Source organism: Littorina saxatilis, linkage group LG13, assembly GCF_037325665.1.
Source record: "Littorina saxatilis isolate snail1 linkage group LG13, US_GU_Lsax_2.0, whole genome shotgun sequence".
Taxonomy (NCBI): Eukaryota; Metazoa; Mollusca; class Gastropoda; order Littorinimorpha; family Littorinidae; genus Littorina; species Littorina saxatilis.
In genome coordinates, this window is record NC_090257.1 from 13,450,696 (window position 1) to 13,468,944 (window position 18,249).

At 41.3% G+C, this 18,249-nt stretch overlaps 1 protein-coding gene and 1 long non-coding RNA gene across 5 annotated transcripts in view; one reads left to right on the forward strand and one right to left on the reverse strand.

Annotated features, from left to right (window-relative positions):
- The window catches only part of LOC138983654 (solute carrier family 22 member 7-like), a 53,067-nt gene extending 46,302 nt beyond the window's left edge, over positions 1-6,765 (reverse strand). The window contains exon 1 of the mRNA XM_070356934.1: positions 6,495-6,765. The gene's annotated coding sequence lies outside the window, so the exon portion shown is untranslated. The remainder of the gene's footprint in view (positions 1-6,494) is intronic.
- A 427-nt stretch (positions 6,766-7,192) lies between these two features.
- LOC138983655 (uncharacterized) lies at positions 7,193-13,345 on the forward strand. Of its 4 annotated transcripts, none has more exons than XR_011461218.1 (3): positions 7,193-7,477; positions 12,513-12,650; positions 13,208-13,345. It is a non-coding gene; the product is annotated as an uncharacterized lncRNA (long non-coding RNA). The 4 variants fall into 4 exon arrangements; XR_011461217.1 differs by lacking the exon at positions 7,193-7,477 and adding an exon at positions 11,052-11,169; XR_011461216.1 differs by lacking the exon at positions 7,193-7,477 and adding an exon at positions 11,176-11,343.
- The last annotated feature ends 4,904 nt before the right edge of the window (positions 13,346-18,249 follow it).

Genomic DNA, 18,249 nt, shown 5'->3' on the forward strand with positions numbered 1-18,249 from the left:
GCCAGCATAATCATACATGTACAATGTCACAAAGTTGTCAAAACTTGTTACATAAATCTGTTCAAAAAGTGATCAATTCTGTTCAGAGAGCACAGAATGTGAGGCGTTTACAATATCCCTTGACTGGTTTCATGACGCCTTCAAAATCGAGAAAATGTACTTGTGATGAAACACACATAGAGTTGAGTTGGCCACTCTGTCGCCTGCTCTACGAAGATTCTGAGTGCAGCAATCAGGGCCCGTATGCTTATGGGGGAAGTTCGCGACAACTCCCGAAGTTTTGAGTGACATCGGAAGTACTTGCCTCACTTTCGTATGCATGGGCCGGAAAAAGGGTTTACCTCGAAGCAAAGCGAGGAAGTAACTCAGGGTATTTTGCGACTACTTCTAAAGTTTTGAGTGACATCGGAAGTACATCCTCACTTTCGCATGCATGGGACGAAAAAAGAGTTTACTTTGGAAGCTAACGAGGAAGTAAATGAGGGTAAATGTACTACAGCCAGACCCAGTAGTAAACACGCTACTTCCACAGTTTCTCAGTGCAAAAAGGCAGGGCTTTTCTTCAGTTTTTCATGCCAAACCGAGCTGACGCTCCCAAAGAGAGAAAATAGAGGGAAAAGTCGTATCTTCTGCATGCATTTCGTGCAAATTTCCCTGAATACAAACCTGAGTTGCCAGCTTTGACTTTTGTTTGTTCTGGGTCATTGGCCACCACTCTTTCATTCCCGCTTATACGAGGGGGTTCCTGTGTTTCTATGAAAATGGGCGTCGTTGTGTGCATGTGTGAGTGTGTGTGTGTGTGTGTGTGTGTGTGTGTGTGTGTGTGTGTGTGTGTGTGTGTGTTTGTGTGCGTGCGTGCGTGTGTTTGTGTGCGAGTGCGTGTGTGTGTGTGTGTTCGAGTGTTGAAGTGTAAGTTTCTGCTATTTTTTTTGTCATTGCTTTATCTGTGTGTGTGTGTGTGTGTGTGTGTGTGTGTGTGTGTGTGTGTGTGTGTGTGTGTGTGTGTGTGTGTTTGTATTTGTGCGAGTGCCTGTCTGCCTGTGTGTGCGTGCGTGCGGGTATAATTGTGCGTCTGTTCCTTCATACGTTTGTTTGCGTGTTCGCGCGTGCCGTGTGTGTGTGATTGTGTGTGTGTGTGTGTGTGTGTGTGTTTGTGTGTGTGTTTGTGTGTGTGTGTTTGTGTGTGTGTGATTTCGATGTTATGTGTGTGTTCGACGGTGTGTGTGTGTGTGTGTGTGTGTGTGTGTGTGTGTGTGTGTGTGTGTGTTCGACGTTATGTGTGTGTTCGACGGTGTGTGTGTGTGTGTGTGTGTGTGTATGTGTGTGTGTGTGTGTGTGTGTGTGTGTGTGTGTGTGTGTACCCACTCCCCACACTATGATGAGCTGACTATATTTGCGCCTTGATATTTTATTCATGTTCTTACGTTTTATGCTGTTTATTGTGATTCACCACACCCGAGTTTATCGTAATTGAGATAATAAAGTGGTCTATGTCTATGTATTATGTCTAATACACATGCACACACGCACGTAGGCTACAAAAATCCAATCTTGACTTTGAACTTTATATAAACATACATCCTCTTCACAATTAACGAGGACAAACGTAATTTACAAACACCTAAGTACAACAATTTTTCTGTTTTAAAAATTCGGACACACATTTTCTCAAATAATATGAAATTCGCTGAACTTATCTTCTTTTCACTACACCTTATATCTTGATTCCCAAAAAATGGAGTTCTGCCTTTTTAAATTTACCAGTAACACAAACATTCGCTCTGACCAAACTATTTTTGTCCAGCAGTTTTACCGATACACAATCATTAAAAAAACACTACAAAAAGAGTTTTAAGTTAACCGACTTCGCTACCACATAAACAAACTTTTTTTATTGTCCCCAACATTCTGGTCAACGAAATCATTATTATAGACAGTCATTCTATTTAAGGACAATTATCACAGCTTTCGTTCAACCAGTTAAAAACAACAATTATAGTAAAAGCTACAGCGCGATCATCGTTTGCCCATTTACGAACTCGCGATGAGATTTGTTTCTTCTGGTCACCAAGCCTACCGTTTACAAACGCATGCGCACTAATTGGGATTCCCCCAATTTTCTCGACCTTGACCTCAGAACTCTCGAAGCCACTACTTCGGCGTTCAATTTAGCTCGTGCATACCGAGTAGCTGGCAACTTTGCTTTCGAAGTTCCCACTTCCAATGTCAAGGGCCTCTCGCTTGACATAATTATACGACGATATCGCATCTCAAGGGTCCTTACCCATCCAAAAGAAACCTCCAGCGCATACTACAATTGCAGGACATTCCGTTTTTAAAGGCAGCTCATTGGGAAATTATCTCAGACACAATATCGAAGACGTGAAATGCGTCAATCGAGCAACTGTCGTAACTTGGCTACAATGAGACGGTCTCCTACCTTGCACCATAGACACGGACTGTGACATTCTTGTTTAATTTAGGTGAAATGCTTAAAACAGAGTGACTCAAAAGCGACAGTTCGATCAGTTACTGACCGAAAAAAACGTGCTCGAGTCATTCGGCGAAGGTGGCGAGCTTTCAAACCAGCACGACTGAATAACTCAGAATGCCTTTTTTCATCATGCCTCTATTCTACACGAGTAACATAGTGCAGTGGTAACGGTTCCGGACTCTCGTTCATTTGCTCCGGGTTCAAGTTCCGCCGGGAGCTATATATTTGTTATTAATCTTTTCCTTTTTAAGCCTCCGCAATTGCATTCCGGCTGCAAAAACCGGGTTTTGCCTCTGTGTTAATTTTATTCATTTGCAAAAGAAACCTTCCTATGCTTTGAAAAAATCATATCATGTCTTGACTTTCAACTGTACGCGCGTGTGTATATGTGTGTCACTACGGTGAGTATGTGTGTGTGTGTGTGTGTGTGCAGTGGGTGTGTGTGTGTGTGTGTGTGTGTGTGTGTGTGTGTGTGTGACTTGTGTCATCATAGTTTCAGTGTGTGTATGAGTGTAGATTGAGAGAGAATGAGAGAAAGTGAGAGAGAGTGAGTGTGTGGTTATTTGTTTGTGACTGTGTGCGTGCGTGTATGGGTGCGTGTGTGTGTGTATATGTGTGCGCGCGAGCGCGCGCGTGTGTGTGTGTGGTGTGTGTGTGTGTTTATGTGTGCCGTCAGTGTCACTTGTGTCATAGTGTCAGTATGTGCATGAGTGTACGTTTGTCTGTGTGTGCGTGTGTCGTAAGAGAGAGAGAGAGAGAGAGAGAGAGAGAGAGAGAGAGAGAGAGAGAGAGAGAGAGAGAGAGAGAGAGAGAGAGAGAGAGAGAGAGAGAGAGCGACACTTCTTTGGCAATTTTGGACCAGACAGCGTCTTTATGTTTAACAGTTAGACTGTTCAGAAATTTGGACAGAATAACCGTTCTTTCGTAAAACACTTCTGTCAAGAGTACAGCAATTTCACCTTCTGAAAAAGGCGCAGAACGCCCCTCTGTGTCTACTTTCTTTTTGAGCGGCACACGTGCCTTGCCATTTTCGTTGACTGCCATGTTGATAGAAACGTGCGCATGCGTATTAGTAGGGATTCCCCCAATTTCCCCGACCTTGACCTTAATACTCTCGCTGTCACTACTTTGGCGTTAAAGTCAGTTCATGCATTGTGAACCGTTAGAAAGTTGACTTCGGGAGTTCCCACTTCGAAAAGAGGCCTCTACTTCCAGTGTTTCTTACTTCTAGTTCATGCATACGGGCCCAGGTCAGTGCAGGATCTCTGTGTCTGACCAAGGGAGTGTTTCATCCGTTCAAAGATGGCTCTGGTGAGAAGCTTTGCTTGGGATGGACAACAAGGTAACTACCCCTCTACTTGTTGCATTGCAAAAGAACTGCTTGTTGGCAGCTTCCCAAGAAGGCTTTTCTTCCTTTCTTCCACTCTACTGGGATTTGTGTCGTGGTCCACACCAAGTTGAGCAGCACGTGCAGATCTTTCACAGCCTCTGCTGGATGTTGTCTTCACCAGCCGCCTTGCCGCTCTGCAAGCTTTGCAGCAGGGAACTGTCCGGATTCCCTGTTTGGTTATATCGCCTGTGTTGGTGTCAAGCTTTGCAGTAGGGAACTGTTCGGATTCCCTGTTTGGTTATCTCGCCTGTGTTGGTGTCAAGCTTTGCAGTAGGGAACTGTTCGGATTCCCTGTTTGGTTATCTTGCCTGTGTTGGTGTCAAGCTTTGCAGTAGGGTACTGTTCGGATTCCCTGTTTGGTTATCTCGCCTGTGTTGATAGCAAGTGGGTCTCCCGACTCCAGGTATGTGAAATTTTGAGGGTAGGTTCTGTTCAAGACTTCCTGAAAGTGCTCCTTCCATCTGGCAAGTTGGTCCTCCGTCTATGTAAGCAGTTGGTCTGTCATGTTTCTAACAGGTCTGATGGGGTTGCAAAATCTTAACACCGGCTTCTAGTAATATCAGCAAGGTCACATTGTTCCAAAAAAGTCAAATGTGCTGGGGGTTTTCTGCTTCGCACTCTATAAACTTTCAAATATTAAGAACGATGACAATATTCCAGTCTTGACCAAATATAATACCAGCATCATTCGATAACAAACAAAACATGATCTGAATAATCACCAGAACTAGGGCCAAAAACCTTTCCAAGGGTAAAGCTATTATTTGATATTCCAACATCAACCGGAACATCACAGCAAGCGAAGCACGCACACAATTAACCTACAGAACGCACACAATAAACCCACAGAGCGCAAACAATAAACCCACAGAACGCACACAATAAACCTACAGAACGCACACAATAAACCTATAGAACGCACACAATAAACCTACAGAACGCACACAATAAACCTATAGAACGCACACAATAAACCCACAGAACGCACACAATAAACCTACAGAACGCACACAATAAACCTATAGAACGCACACAATAAACCTACAGAACGCACACAATAAACCTATAGAACGCACACAATAAACCTACAGAACGCACACAATAAACCTATAGAACGCACACAATAAACCCACAGAACGCACACAATAAACCTATAGAACGCAAACAATAAACCCACAGAACGCACACAATAAACCTACAGAACGCACACAATAAACCTATAGAACGCACACAATAAACCCACAGAACGCACACAATAAACCTATAGAACGCAAACAATAAACCCACAGAACGCACACAATAAACCTACAGAACGCACACAATAAACCTACAAAATGCACACAATAAACCTATAGAACGCACACAATAAACCCACAGAACGCACACAATAAACCTACAGAACGCACACAATAAACCTATAGAACGCACACAATAAACCTACAGAACGCACACAATAAACCTTTAGAACGCACACAATAAACCTACAGAACGCACACAATAAACCCACAGAGTGCAAACAATAAACCCACAGAACGCACACAATAAACCTACAGAACGCACACAATAAACCCACAGAGTGCAAACAATAAACCCACAGAACGCACAAAATAAACCCACAGAACGCACACAATAAACCTACAGAACGCACACAATAAACCCACAGAACGCACACAATAAACCTACACAACGCACAAAATAAACCCACAGAACGCACACAATAAACCTACACAACGCACACAATAACCTTTAGAACGCACACAATAAACCTACAGAACGCACAAAATAAACCCACAGAACGCACACAATAAACCTACACAACGCACACAATAAACCTATAGAACGCACACAATAAACCTACACAACGCACACAATAAACCTATAGAACGCACACAATAAACCTACAGAATGCACACAATAAACCTACCGAACGCACACAATAAACCAATAGAACGCAACACAATAAACCTACACAACGTACACAATAAACCCACAGAACACACAAAATAAACCCACAGAACGCACACAATAAACCCACAGAACGCACACATTAAACCTACACAACGCACACAATAAACCTATAGAACGCACACAATAAACCTACAGACGGATATACGACATGTTATGCGTCTAAAAACAACAACATTTAAACAAAGACATACTGTTAACGAGTCCGCGTTCTCTCGCTACAAGTTTTAGGTGGAACATTTTTCTTCGTCAATAAGCTGCTGTACTGTGTGTGTGTGTGTGTGTGTGTGTGTGTGTGTGTGTGTGTGTGTGTGTGTGTGTGTGTGTGTATGTGTGTGTGTGTGTGTGTATGTGTGTGTGTATCAGTGTTTGTCTGTTTGTCTGTCTTTCTGTCGTGTCTGTGTGTGTCCGTGTGTGTATGCCTGTGTGTGTGTGTGTTTTGTTGTTGTGTGTTACATGACACATGTTTCGAGTAATATGACTTTTCTTTTTCAAGTGGTGCTAAGAATTTTTTGTGGAATGGTCCTGCACAAGCTGAAGTTAATGTACACCAAAATATTGAATGATGATTTGCTGATTTGCTGTTGCTGTTCCATTGACCCCCAAACCAAATTCTTCAGTAACCAATACGAATTCCTATCTTACCTTATTGATCCTAGTGTTGAAACGATGTTTCCCTTACAGTACAATAGCACGAAGGGCTCCCAGTGACCCTGTTGTTGAATTCAGGGCACCCGTCCACAAAACAGTGACAGCAGGCTTACTGGGGGGAGTTATTTGCACGGCTATTTTGTGACACGGTGAATGCCCACCGAGACTATAATACCATCTCTTTTCTCAAAGCTATTCAGGGCTAACGCGCATGCGTGTCAAGTCAGAACAGCAGCAACAGGTACACTGGAGTCAGTGAAACGTGAGCGGTACACAAGGGTCATGTCAGAGGTTTCTGTTATGTGTACATGTGTTCAGCAAATTATTTAATATTTGGTGTACATTAACATGTGCTTATGCATGACCATTCTGACAAAGTCGGACCATTTGACCTACAGACGGGTAATTTCCAATGATCAATCATGCACTAACCAAAGTTAATGTGCACCAACTATAGGGTTATTCTATTTTAACAAATTGACTGAAAAAAGATCCCCTTACACGCGCCGATGGAAACACACACACACACACACACACACCACACACACACTACACACACACACACCCACACACACACACACACACACACACACACACAACCCCCATTAACACATTTTGACAAATTTACAGGCGTTTTTTTCAGAAACCCCTCCCCCAATTATCCATGTAGGATAAACGGAATACTACATGGCTTGCTGTGTCGTACCAGATTTACACTCGTTGTTTTTTAAAATAGTGAACAGCTCGCTTTCGCTCGCAGTTCAATATTTAAAAAAAAACTCATGTAAATCTGGTACGACACAACAAGCCATGTAGTATTCTCTATATACATAAGTCTTCGCTTCGGCCTAATCGCTTCAAGTTACTTTCATGGCGTCACGGCTGGTCGGCCAGAGGCTCTTTTAGTACTGACCGAATTGTCGTTCGCGGATCTTGTGTCGTTTCGACCCGCCAACAGCTTCGTTCTCTGCCGGATTGTGAGTATTAACAGCAAATGTCACATATTTTTATGGTTTCAGTCTGTTAATAAAAGTATGTTCGTGTGGTCCAAATCAACAGTTCAGTAATAATTCTATCCCAATAAACCTGCAAAACACGTAAATTCATTATAAAAAAAAAACCTAGTTGTACTGGCCTGCGTTCCAGTGAACATTCACGCAGCCTGAGTGACACATGTGATTTCATGTCCCTCTTTTCGGCTTCGTATACTAAACAACATAGTAATATTGACGTTTCCATACACTGTTAAAGGCGCACAGTCTTTCCTGCGTAATGAATTGGCTCACCATCTCAGACCTGGCCATTTTTGACTCACATGCGAAGCAAAAGTGAGTCTATGTACTCACCCGAGTCGTCCGTCCGTCCGTCCCAGCGTCCGTCCGTCCGTCCGTCCGTCCGTCCGGAAAACTCAAGTTTAACGTTGGATATTTCTTGGACACTATTAAGTCTATCAACACCTGATGTGGCCTGATGGTGTATGGTTACAGGATCTCAAAAAACATGTGCGGCAACTTGACCTCACTTCAAGTTCAAGGTCACAGGGGCCGTAATTGTTGTCTTAAAAACGACCATTTTTCACATTTTCGCATTTTTTTCTGAAGTTATCGAGAATGGCAACCTTAGCTATGTATGCTATACAGGGCAATGTAAGCCCTATCTTTGGACACCAGTTTGGTTGACCTTGCTTCAAGGTCAAGGTCGCAAGGGTCCTTTAAAGTTGGATTGTATACATATTTTGAAGTGACCTTGACCCTGAACTATAGAAGATAACTGTTTCAAACTTAAAAATTATGTGGGGCACATGTTATGCTTTCATCATGAGACACATTTGGTCACATATGATCAAGGTCAAGGTCACTTTGACCCTTATGAAATGTGACCAAAATAAGGTAGTGAACCACTAAAAGTGACCATATCTCATGGTAGAAAGAGCCAATAAGCACCATTGTACTTCCTATGTCTTGAATTAACAGCTTTGTGTTGCATGACCTTGGATGACCTTGACCTTGGGTCAAGGTCACATGTGTTTTGGTAGGAAAAATGTGTAAAGCAGTTCTTAGTGTATGATGTCATTGCTAGGTTTAGTTATTTGACCTTGACCCTGAAGGTCAAGGTCATGTAAAGGTCAAGGTCAAGCATGTGAGTCGTATGGGCTTTGCCCTTCTTGTTTCACCTGGTCACATACCAACAATCAACAGTCGTGGTGCTATCAGTGCAGAGTGTACATTTTGTGGTGATCCATTCATTCCTTGAACACTAGTGGGCTTTAAGAAATTACTTCATCAGCAAATGACCACCCTGCACAGGAAGCAGCCACAATATTGTTTGTTGTACATGTCTGTGTCCAAGTCAAACTGTCCACGTGTGCCTTTAAGCATTGTAATAATTATAATAAGAAGAACAAATAACTTTTTTTTATAGCGCGAGTCCCATCAATTGGCTCCAGACGCTTTACAAATTCATTCTAAAACAAACCAGCACAAATTAAACGAGCATAAACTAACTGAGATAAAACAACCAAAGCACTAAACAAACTGGGGTTGCAAGGTAAAACATAGTTAAACCCACACACACACACACACACACACACACACACACACACACACACACACACACACACACACACACACACACACACACACACACACACACACACACACACACTTCAGAGAATCAATTATTGTGGCCGTTCCGATTACAAAGTGTGTTACTGCAACATCTGTCGCACTCCCCCCTCCCATTGTCGTAACCTGGTTGAAACTGATCTGGTTACTTTTCGCCCAGCCATTTCTGAGAGAGTTTATATGTTGCCAAATCGTGTTCTGTGTACACAACGCACAGCAAACTCGCGTGCTCAGCGTCGGGGTTTTCATGATAACTATAATTATTATCATAAATCCAAATGTTCGCAACTTCTTGATAATTTTGCCCCTAACTTCCCATGCAGGTTTAGTAAAAAGAGGAATACTGTAAAAATGTATATTAATAAGTGTTTGTTGTCAGACAAATTTTGTTTGTTGGTTGATTGGTTTGTTTCTTTATTGATTGTTTTGTCAGCATTTTGGGGATAGCCTTATTTAAAAGGCGATCATGTACGACGTACGTGACCTCTGTAAAACTAAATCTTTGGTCCAAAAAGTGTGCCTCACAGTCAATGTGAGTACCTTTCCTGACATTTAAAAGTGTGGAATGGCCCGGGGAATGAATGTTTGGGTACGAAAATCGGTGCGTGTGTGTGTGTGTGTGTGTGTGTGTGTGTGTATGTGTCTGTGTGTGTGTGTGTGTGTGTGTGTGTGAGTGTGTGCGTGTGTGTGTGTGTGTCAGTGTGTGTGTGTGTACTGACATGTGTGCCGAGTTTAAGTATGTGCCCATGGCAAAGTGGACCAGAAAAAAATATGATCTTTACCGCAGCCCATACGACTGCTTGCACGCAACAAGGCGACACTGAGAGCATACAAGAGGTGGAGACAGCTGTTGTGCAACACTCATAGTCCTCATCAGTTGAAGTACCGGTACTTCAGGAATGTCTGCTCGAAACACAAACAAACAAAACAATGTGTGTGTGTGTGTGTGTGTGTGTGTGTGTGTGTGTGTGTGTGTGTGTCAGTGTGTGTGTGTGTGTGTGTGTGTATGAACCTGTGTGTGTGTGTGTGTGTGTGTGTGTGTGTGTGTGTGTGTGTGTGTGTGTGTGTGTGTGTGTGTGTGCGTCACGTCATGTGTGTGTATGAACCTGTGTGTGTGTGTGTGTGTGTGTGTGTGTGTGTGTGTGTGTGTGTGTGTGTGTGTGTGTGTGTGTGTGTGTGTTTTCTGCTTCAATTATTTTAGTTGTATGCAGTTATAGGCTGTTATGGATATTTTACGGACATAGAAAATTATTCTTAAGGCAATCAGTGTGAGTCACTAAAATTAGCAAAATTAAACTTGGAGAATACATGGAATAACTTAGATTTCTGGGTAGTTATTGAAGTGACTGATACAAAGAATTGAAAAGTTTGCGAAAACTAAAGGACAGACTGCCGTTGCTATGGAAACTGGCATAAACAGCGCCATATTGGATTTCCGTTAGGAAACGGTTTTACAGCAACATCATACATAAGAAATCCATTATCATAGTTTGGCACAAAGATACACACAACTTATATCTACAATCATATAGAACGATTTTTTGACAAAAGACTACAGTTGAATTTAAATTATTTTTTGTTATATATCCGTCAGGGATTTACTGAATATGCTGTCAGAAATCCATTAATCCTTAGTACAAAAATTAATATAAATTTAACTGTAGTCTTTTGTGAAAATATCGTGTTACATGATTGTAGATATAAGTCATGTGTATCCTTGTGCCAAATATCATGCATTTCTGATTTATGATGTTGCTGTAAAACCGTTTCCTAGACTCGGAAATCCAATATGGCGGCTTTTTGCATAGCATTAGTGTCCATTAGTATTTACATTTGTTTCATTCATTTTTATAAGTAACTTCAATAACTACCCAGAAAACTTGGTTATTCCATGTATTTTCCAAGTTTAATTTTACTGCCGCACATTGCCTTAACGGGCTATGGCAACGTATAAAGGGGTGACAAAACATGTGTTACACCGTCGAATGTAGCTGCAATGAGAGTTATCTACCCTGAGCTGAAGCAGACTTCAAGATCAAAACAAGGTTTCTGCGGTAGACATTTGCTTGCATTCAAGAACAATGTCCCATATAAACTCGCTGCGTCATTCATGTAGTTATACCTCTTGAACGTGAAAGTACGTAAAGTCTTCAAAATGAATCGATTTTCACCAGGACCGTACCGCCACGCGCTTCTCTTTCGTCTGCAAAGTTTAATTGGTAGGCAACGGCTTCGTTGAATTTGGGACACCTGTTCTTGAACTTGACCAAATGTTCAGGTTTACCGTAGAAGGGAAACGTTCGTGCTCTATTGATATACCAATGAATTATTAAAGAATGGTCAGGATACAAGTAATGGCTCAAAAACTAACAATAAAAGTTAGAATTCTAAAAATGTATTATGATACATGCATGTACCCATATATGTTAACAAAAAAACGTGAACATTATAAAGCTATTTTTCCATAAAACGATGCCGCAGCAGCACGACGGTGACAGACACGCGATGCCGCTAGCGAATTTTGCCGTGAGTTTTTCCATTAAAAGCGGCGCGGCAGGCGAATTTTTGTTCTTTCTGGCTCGACTTCTTCTTATAGTTAAATCGGTCAAAAACTCACACATCCATGCCGTAGTTAAGAGATACTATCTTTGAAGCTACCTATGTTGGTTTGAAAATTGAAAAGACGAGAAATGTAAGAAAGAAAACTCTTATTTCAACAAAATGCTCAAAAAGCGGAACGAACCCGGTGCCTTTTACAACCTTTGAAGAAATTCTTGCTGGACTATGTGCAGCTAGGGGAGGACATGTATCTTACAAAAAAACATTCAAAATAGACTATAAACCTGGTTTTGGGGGGTCCTCGAATATTTGGAAAGACTTAGACCACGCCCACTTTTGACGCGAATACCGCGCGGCAGCAATTTTTTCGCTTTGTTAAAAATGTGCCACTATAGATAGTTTATCTGAGTTTTGCCTGTTGATACACTTCATAACCTTTTGAAATTGAAATCTATTTTTAAGACTGCAAATTCCTGTTGGATTTTTTGTGTGTAAATATGGAGATCTGATGAAGGGGCAGGGGGGGGCTGTATGACTTATTACATTTTTTAGTCTCCTTGGTTTGCTGCCCATTGCAAGCTGTTACTTGATTAGTTCAAAATCAAAAGGTAAAATTAAATTAAAAGGTAAAATTTTGACAATATAGGTAATTAAATGGCCTATTGATTGTGTGGATAAACATTGAAAATAACACATAAGCCTGCCAATAATAACCAGAGACAAAATCATAGGCCTTTTAAAATGTGTCGGGGTCTATCTTCGAATTATAGAAGTGTCTTTCATGTCATTAACTTGATTGGCCTTATCATATGATATCATTTGTGCTCAGGACATTTGAAGATGACCTGAGCAAAGTTTGCATGTGAAGGAGGATCTTTTCTTCTCAGGATTTGAATGATAATGCCACAAGCAGTGAAACCAGATCCATGCCAGAAACAGGCCTGTGAAATACAGAAATGTCTGCAAGGTATGGGCACACACACACACACAGTGACACACACACACACACACACACACACACACACACACACACAGTGACACACACACACACACACACACACACACACACACACACACTTTTCCTCCTGTGATGTTTTTCATGTCCTTATACGAGAGGATAATATGCTACTTTCATTCTGTTATTGTTAAGTTATAACAAGTCTTTGTTTATTCATCAGCAAAGAAGTATATTGATCTCTATCGTGAGGGCCAAATATAAAAGCAATTCTACTACCTTTGTAAAATAAAGACTTGTCAGTGTTATTGTCTCTTTCTCTCTGTTGCTTGGATCAATTTCACATTGTTTAGACTGAGTAAGACAAATTTTCATTTTGCGTGCAGATCTCTCTCTCTCTCTCTCTCTCTCTCTCTCTCTCTCTCTCTCTCTCTCTCTCTCTCTCTCTCTCTCTCTCTCTCTCTCTCTCTCTCTCTCTCTCTGTTTGGCCCCAAATTTTCAGCTATAAACATTATTTGATGTGTGTGTAATATCTGTTATTATTTTCTGTGTAAAACATCTGTTTACAGCCAACAAATACCAGGAAAAGCAGTGTGCAGATGTGATCAAAGACATGTTCAAGTGCTGTGACAAGTTCGGACAGTCTCAGTCCGTCTGCTGCTCTGGTTTTTTAAAGACTCATAAAACCAAGTGTTCTTGATACTGCTTGTTCCCAGATAATGAAGACGTGCAGGAAATACCAGCATCTCCTTTAGAGGTGCCGTCCTTCTCACGCAACCCATCATGTTCACAACCACAAATCAGTCCAGGCTATTTGCATAGGACAAGCTCTTCCAAATTGAGTATGACAATTAGACCCAAAATCGACAGCCTCGCTGCTTATACAGAATGGACATATTTTGCTCTACTAGATTGACATATTGATAGATATCTCCACTATGCACAGAAAGCAGCCAGGCTGTAGATGTGTGTGGTGTCCCATGTAACAGCCAGGCTGTAGATGTGTGTGGTGTCCCATGTAACAGCCAGGCTGTAGATGTGTGTGGTGTCCCATGTAACAGCCAGGCTGTAGATGTGTGTGGTGTCCCATGTAACAGCCAGGCTGTAGATGTGTGTGGTGTCCCATGTAACAGCCAGGCTGTAGATGTGTGTGGTGTCCCATGTAACAGCCTGGTCACATCTGTGCTAATCAACATGATGGTGTACCAATAACTTGAATAAGGATGGTACCTTTAATAATGCCACACACAAAAACTTGGAGATGCAGATAATGCAAGTCATACAGAACTGCTTTTTATGTTATGTGTGCCTATTTTGCACCTGAGTGTGATCATGCCTTGTTCAACAGTGGAAACCCCATTTCAAGACCCCCGCCCCCCCCACACACACACACACACACACACACACACACACACACACCCAACACACACACCCAAGACGGCCATCCTGATAAGACCCCGTTTTTTAGATTTTGCGCTCACAACAATTGTAAAATTACCATAATTTACAGACTCCTCTTAAAAGACCTGATTTTTTGCAGTTATATAAAAGGGAGTTCCACTGTATTTTTCACCTCATGCAATGGGCTTTTTTACATGTTTTTTACACATTATTAAATGTTGTGTTGACACATTTCTGCTGATATTGCAAAGGAAAGAAAGTTGAAAGGAAGGGAGAGAGGGTAATATGTTCTCAGAATAACTGGCCAGATGTGTGATGTAGGGTTGATCCTCAAAATTTTCATATTTGTTGCACTCTTCTCTTAATGTACCTAGACTCCACCGTTTATCGTTTCGCTGTTACCTATATATCTGTCAGCAAAACAAAAAACTTAGTGGAAACACAAAAGTGTGAGCTTATTACATGCGACATCTGAAGAAACCATTCACAATTTGCTCTGCAGCTGCAGATCATGGATCACTTCTGGTGGAAATAATTAATAGTCAAAAATTCCAACAGTACCTCCGTTGTCCTGACAGAAGGTTCCTAAGCTGTTGACTTGTCAGTACAGTGGAACCCCCCAATTTAAAACTTCTTTTCTTTTAAAACTTTGCTTTTTCAGACTTTGTGTTCAAAACGTGTAAATGTAGCTCCATTTTAAGACTCCCTTCTTTCTGAGACCTGACTTTCTCAATTGTTTGGAGGTCTTAAAAGGGGGGTTCCACTGTATTCAAGTGAAAAGGCACTCAAGGTGCACATACATGTACGTTTATGCAAAGGCAACTGGATGGGTTCCTTTGTTTGTGTGTGCCTGTCCCGACTCTTGTTCCTTGTCCCAGTACTTTTTCATACCGTCCCGTCCCAACACTCACTGCTCCATCCACATCTGAATTTCGTTAGCTGCCAGGCTTGTCGATTTTACAGACACCCAATCATTAAGAACTTATCATTACTGTCTTTGTAAAGTCTGTGAATGAAGACTCTCAATTCTTCTTCTAGCAGGCAATCCAAATATTCCTCATTTCACGGATTTCTGTAAAACTAAAAGCAAACAATTTAAAAAAAAAAAAGGATTGTGAAGTGTACATCTGTAACTAACTGTTTTATAGTTTAAGCCCTGTGATGAAGACTGGTCGCTCTGCTTATACATAAATTATTAGAGGGAAAATCTGCCCAACAAATTATCAGCAGGACCCTAGGTTGCCGATTTCAATTCCGGTATTTTTACATTTAGTGAAGTTTTTGACTAAATGTTTTAACATAGACGGGGGGAATCGAGACAAGGGTCGTGGTGTATGTGTGTATGTATGTGTGTGTGTGTGTGTGTGTGTAGAGCGATTCAGAGAAACTACTGAACCGATCTTCATGAAATTTTACATGAGAGTTCCTGAGGTTGTTATCCCTGGACATTTTTTTCATTTTTTTCGATGAATGTTTTTGATGACGTCTTATCTGGCTTTTTGTGAAAGTTGATGCCGCACTGTCACGCACTCATTTTTCAATCAAATTGATTGAAATTGTGGTCAAGCAATTTTCGACTATGGGATTGAATTTCAGCTCCGCAGCGTAAAAATTAGTTAATTAGTTTGCTCATTAAAGTTGTCATTAAAATCGAATTTTCACAAACAGATACAAAAATGATTGCATCGTATTCCCCAATTTATCCTGATTTCAAAAACATATACATATGTCATGTTTACTATAAAAATGTGCTCAGAATTACAAAAAATAGGTTTAAGTAAGTACTGCGTTCGCGCGCTACATAGAGACAAGCGTGACCCGTCTCGTTTTTTCGGTGTGGTTAGTCGAGACTATCTTAATATGGTCTCGACGATGACTGTTTTTTTGTGTTAATCTGTTACTTTGATGCCGACAGCTTGACTAAATGTTTTTATATCGCTTCACGCGACTTGTTCCTTTATATATTTAACCGTACAATACCGTGAATTTCTGATGAATGCCATCCCAAGTATGTGGGAGATGGCCTATCATAACGGTTTATTTTGGTATGGATAGTAACTAAACTAAAGGGACAATAGAAGGTGTCTTTTAATGGGAGGTGTCCTATCATCAGAGGGACCTCGCATGGCAGCTTACACTACTTTACAATCATATAATACAATCACAGAGATTATACAACTCTTAACATGTCAGACTGATTACATCTAGAGACAGGACAGAGCTGTACAAACATGGCTACGCATTTGTGTGTGTGTAAATGTGAAAGTACATGCATGTGTCCATATTCGTGTACATATGTACGTACCCCCCGCGGGTTAGGGGGAGTCCCATATTGGTTGGGACGAGAAAGAATTTACCCGATGCTCCCCAGCATGTCGTAAGAGGTGACTAACGGATTCTGTTTCTCCTTTTACCCTTGTTAAGTGTTTCTTGTATAGAATATAGTCAATTTTTGTAAAGATTTTAGTCAAGCAGTATGTAAGAAATGTTGGGTCCTTTGTGCTGGAAACTTGCATTCTCCCAGTAAGGTCATATACAGCCTGTTCCAAAAGAAACGCAACCAACCTGTTTCCAAAATCAAAGTGCAAAATTTATTTTGCAAATAATATTTCATGAAGTTACATATTTCATTTTTGGTACATTTCCAAATCACAACATGTGGAACAAAACAGGTTTAACAATAAAAGTGGAAAACAATGACAATTGAAGCACAATTTATGTCCCTTTTCTGTCGCAGCTGTCTTTTCTGCATTTAATAACGGATGTGTCCTCCACCAGCGTTTCTTTTGCAAATAATATTTCATGAAGTTACATATTTCATTTTTGGTACATTTCCAAATCTTTTCATGACCTGACTGACTGCTTGGGCCGTTTGGCCAGCGGCAAGCATGCCAATAGCACGCTCTCTTTCATTTTTAGACAAACGAGGCATTTGCCGTCAGTCCAGCTGAAGAAGTCACTCCTATTTTTTTACTGTATTGTCGTCACGTATGTAACTTCATGAAATATTATTTGCAAAATAAATTTTGCACTTTGATTTTGCAAACAGGTTGGTTGCGTTTCTTTTGGAACAGGCTGTATTGTACTACGTTGCAAGCCCCTGGAGCAAATTTTTGATTAGTGCTTTTGTGAACAAGAAACAATTGACAAGTGGCTCTATCCCATCTCCCCCTTTCCCCCGTCGCGATATAACCTTCGTGGTTGAAAACGACGTTAAACACCAAATAAACAAACAAACAAACATATGTACGTACTTCAGTGTGAATGTGGGCATGTTCAGTATGAGTGCATTGAGAATGTCAGTGTGTCTATGGGCATGTTCAGTATGAGTGCAGTGAGAATGTCAGTGTGTCTGTGGGCATGTTCAGTATGAATGCAGTGAGAATGTCAGTGTGTCTGTGGGCATGTTCAGTATGAGTGCAGTGAGAATGTCAGTGTGAATGTGGGCATGTTCAGTATGAGTGCATTGAGAATGTCAGTGTGTCTGTGGGCATGTTCAGTATGAGTGCAGTGAGAATGTCAGTGTGAATGTGGGCATGTTCAGTATGAGTGCATTGAGAATGTCAGTGTGTCTGTCTGTGGGCATGTTCAGTATGAGTGCATTGAGAATGTCAGTGTGTCTGTGGGCATGCATGTTCAGTATGAGTGCAGTGAGAATGTCAGTGTGTCTGTGGGCATGTTCAGTATGAGTGCAGTGAGAATGTCAGTGTGAATGTGGGCATGTTCAGTATGAGTGCAGTGAGAATGTCAGTGTGTCTGTCTGTGGGCATGTTCAGTAGGAGTGCATTGAGAATGTCAGTGTGTCTGTGGGCATGTTCAGTATGAGTGCAGTGAGAATGTCAGTGTGAATGTGGGCATGTTCAGTATGCGTGCAGTGAGAATGTCAGTGTGTCTGTGGGCATGTTCAGTATGAGTGCAGTGAGAATGTCAGTGTGAATGTGGGCATGTTCAGTATGAGTGCAGTGAGAATGTCAGTGTGTCTGTGGGCATGCATGTTCAGTATGAGTGCAGTGAGAATGTCAGTGTGAATGTGGGCATGTTCAGTATGAGTGCAGTGAGAATGTCAGTGTGTCTGTGGGCATGTTCAGTATGAGTGCAGTGAGAATGTCAGTGTGAATGTGGGCATGTTCAGTATGAGTGCAGTGAGAATGTCAGTGTGTCTGTGGGCATGCATGTTCAGTATGAGTGCAGTGAGAATGTCAGTGTGTCT